This window comes from Mus caroli, chromosome 9 (assembly GCF_900094665.2).
Source record: "Mus caroli chromosome 9, CAROLI_EIJ_v1.1, whole genome shotgun sequence".
Taxonomy (NCBI): domain Eukaryota; kingdom Metazoa; phylum Chordata; class Mammalia; order Rodentia; family Muridae; genus Mus; species Mus caroli.
Window position 1 is genome coordinate 99818087 of NC_034578.1, and position 3937 is coordinate 99822023.

Here is a 3937-nt window from a genome sequence, read left to right on the forward strand (position 1 = left end):
TCATTAAACTACCTCGTGTTCTTACATCAAGTTGGCCGTCTGTTCGCGCCGAATCAGGAATTGAGTGGGGGTTTCCCCACTAGGTTCTTTCAAAACCTCCATTCAACTCCCGATTCATGTGCACATGAACAAACATACCGTCTTGATGTAAAAACACAAGGTAGTTTAATGGCGGAGCTCTGGGTCGAAATGTATCTCTCGCAGGAAGGAGACAGTGGTTTCGACCACGAGGCTTGGAAGCTAGGGGTTTTTATAGAAAAGGAGCTGGGGCTGGGGGAGGAATTGGCACGGTTTCACATGATTGGTCCATTTAAACATCAGCAGCCTGTTAACCTTTAACTTAGGTCAGAAGGGCGGGAGGTAGGGAGGTGCCGGGCCAGTCGGCATGTCATTCTCTTTATCTCTCTTTATCTTTATGGCCAAGCAGCCTCAGGAATGTCCGGGCATGTCCTGGCCTGTTCTGCCATGTTCTCAGCCCCAGGTTTCAAAGCTCACAAACAACTCTTTGGGCTATTTGACATACATTACATGAATCACAGGTCTCAAGTTTTATTTTCTTTCAAGTGCACCAGTGATCTTAAGCAAGGCCGTTTGTCATTTCTCACTCTGTACTTTATAAAAGAAGTGACTGGGATGATTTTTAAATCCCTTCCAGATCTGGGGGCTGTTGAGTGTGAAGCACATGGTTCCCTGTCACTGCTAACATCTCAGTTCCTATTGATACCTACCTCGAGAAAAGATGGAGGGGTCAATGAAGCATGCACCAAGCACCTTGGCTCTTCACAGCTTTGTGATTTGAACATGTATTCCCTAACTGGTGGGGCCCCGCCTTTTGTTCAAATGCATCCTGTGTTTTCTAGCCTGGCATCATTAGAAACAAGCCAATAGTAGTCTTGGCCTTGCACCAGGGCACACCCAAGCAAAGAGCTGCTCAGCAAGGCAATTCCTTTTTTTTTTTTTTTTTTTAACAAGAAAGTCTACACCCTAACCAGGACCCGGCTATCAAACATACAGAGACAGGATTTTCACTTGGGGTTTATTTTAATGTCTATAGTGATTGTGTCTTTTCCTCACTGGAAGGGGTCTGACCTCACAGTCTTTCACAGTGGACGAGTTAAAAAAGAATTGATGAAAACGACAGAAAGGAAAAGAGGAAGGGGTTACTGTCCAGTGTCCTCAGTTTCTGAGGATGCAGCTGGAGCTTTGTGTAAACAAAGGTTTATCAGGTTGGGGAGATCCAAAGGTTTGCATGAAAGTCTTACAAAGTTAAGGGAGGCTTATAGAATATTGGCAGGTAGAACAAAAACGGAGTAGAATAAACTTCTCGGGTTGGAGAGATGGCTCAGCGGTTAAGAGCACTGACTGCTCTTCCAAAGGTCCTGAGTTCAATTCCCAGCAACCACATGGTGGCTCACAACCATCTGTAATGGGATCTGATGCCCTCTTCTGGTGTGTCTGAAGACAGCTACAGTGTACTCATATGCAGAAAATGAACAAATAAATCTTAAAAAAAAATAAAAACAGAATAACCGTCTCGAATCACCTTGTGAATAGCCTTCAGCACACACTGCCTCTACCACAGACTTTCAGACTTTCACTCTGTCACGCCTTGCCTTCCATTACAGACCAAACGTCTCTAAAATCATCAGAGAAGATACATCTCTCTTCCTTTAAGCTGTGTTTGTCACCTGGTCCATTTTGTCACAATGGTCTAAAGTAACTAATGCACTCGTTTCCAGTGTGAGGCAGGCCATTCAAGAACAGGATGGTATCTCTCCCCACTGCCAAGATCCTGATCACCACAGCCTTCATGCTGATTGACCGACCACTCCCAAAGACTAAGATCCTTAGAAAGACCTAAATAGTGTGTATGGTCTGGGAAACTGTCAGGAGGAATACTTCCAATAGGTGTGTGCATCAGATTTCCATAGGATGCTCCTGTGCGTGTTACTAGGGGAAGAGAAGATGTTTACGAGGTCATGAAGCACAGGCTGCTGGAATCGTGGGCACATTTGTGAAGTTAAGAAGACGCTTTGACGTTGGGACTGGGGTCCATAATGTAGTTAGCTGCTTGTGAGCCTCCAGCATCCATTTCTGTTTCTTAAATCAAATGACCTTCTGGAGTAGACAATATTGCAAGTTTCAGGTGAGCTATGTTTTATATAACCTAATATTTATGTTATATAAGAGTGCCACGGACCATCTGTTTTCATCGGACAGAAATCAACTTAGAGTTATGGCTCCGGACAGCTGTCTCACACCAATCGTTATTGGGACACCCCTCCCCGAGTCAATTTAATGCTGCAATTATCTCTCAAGTGCCAACTTGGAGCTGTGCTCTGTGACGCCGTGGAGAGCAATGAGGATTCATGTAAACAGGATCTGAGACGGTCATGATAGAAATCCAATTACTAATACTTATATCAATGTTCTCAGTTGTGTCGAAACCGGTGATTTTTCCTTGGAAGTGAGGTTTGCTTTACACAATAGGCAGAAACGGAGTGTTGAATGCTGGACAGTTGAAAGGAGATTTTCTTGGCCCTGTGAACTTAGTCCTTCAGATCCCTGTCTTGTTTCATTATACATCTCCTTTAGAACTTCTAATGCCCAGACTTCTTCCAGGCAGCACTCCTAATTATAGCTCCCCTGAGTCACTGGAGGCTTTAAGAACCAGAATGCGGAGAGACAGATACACTATAAAAACAAATCCATCTCACTGGGGGTATAGCTCAGGGGTAGAGCATTTGACTGCAGATCAAGAGGTCCCTGGTTCAAATCCAGGTGCCCCCTGTACATTCTTGGTTTTTGCTTTAGAGTGGGCATTGAGTTTGGATTTTATTATGCTCTGTGGTTCATGGCTGACTAAATCGTAACAATCCCCCTTGAGTTCTTTGGACATTGTGAGTACCAAGCTAGGCTCTCTTTACTTTTACTGTCTCCTGCATTTCTTCCAGCAGTTTTGCCAGTGTGAATACTTTGTGAATTTCTTTCATGGAGATTGAGACTCATAATTGATCAGTAATGTGTAAAAGTCAGAAGCTGCAAAGGGCAAGTCAGGATTTGAACTCAGAGCATGCCTTCAGTGACCTCACGATACCACTTCATTCTGATGGAAAACTCTGTGTCGGGCACACACAGCCATAATCTCAGCCCTTGGGAAGTGGCTATGGGAAGATCAGGAGTTCTAGACCAGCTTTGGCTTTATGATCAGTTTGAGGTCAGTCTGGGCTATGCGATGATTCCCTATCCCAAGAACCAAACCAAACCAAACCAAACCAAACCAAACCAAACCAAGCCAAACCACTCTGTGATAAAATCCTTTCATGGGAGGTTTACAAGGTCCCCTGATCTTTACCACATTGTGGCCTCAAGGAAATTCAAGAAATTTAGTGACTGTGCCCTGAGAGAAGCCCCAAAAGAAATCCAGAGAATGTAGGTTAGTGACAGAGTGTGTGTGAGGTTGTGTGAGGCTCCAACCTAGTAAATGAGAGACATACAGACAGACAGATAGACAGACAGGCAGACACACACAGACACACACACACACAAACACACACACACACAGAGGACATGAGAGAGAGGTGGGGTACTGAAGGGGATAGCCATGGCTATGCACAGAGCACTGTTGGGGTGAAATCCTAACCGGCCCGAGGTTAAGGAACTGTATACTTCCCACACCAGCAGTTCTCAACCTGTGGGTCATGGCCCCAGAGGGTTGAGGGACCCTTTCACAGGGGTCCCCAAAGACTGCTGGAAAACACATATTTACATTATGGTTCATAATAGTAGCAAAATTACAGTTATGAAGTAGAGTCAAGAATAATGTTGCTGGGTGGTGGTGGCGCACACCTTTAATCCCAGCACTTGGGAGGCAGAGACAGGCAGATTTCTGAGTTCAAGGCCAGCCTGGTCTACAGAGTGAGTTCCAGGACAGCCA

At 45.0% G+C, this 3937-nt stretch overlaps 1 non-coding gene across 1 annotated transcript; it reads left to right on the forward strand.

Annotated features, from left to right (window-relative positions):
• Window positions 1–2718: 2718 nt before the first annotated feature.
• On the forward strand, window positions 2719–2790 carry Trnac-gca. The gene has a single exon. It is a non-coding gene; the product is annotated as a tRNA-Cys (tRNA).
• The last annotated feature ends 1147 nt before the right edge of the window (window positions 2791–3937 follow it).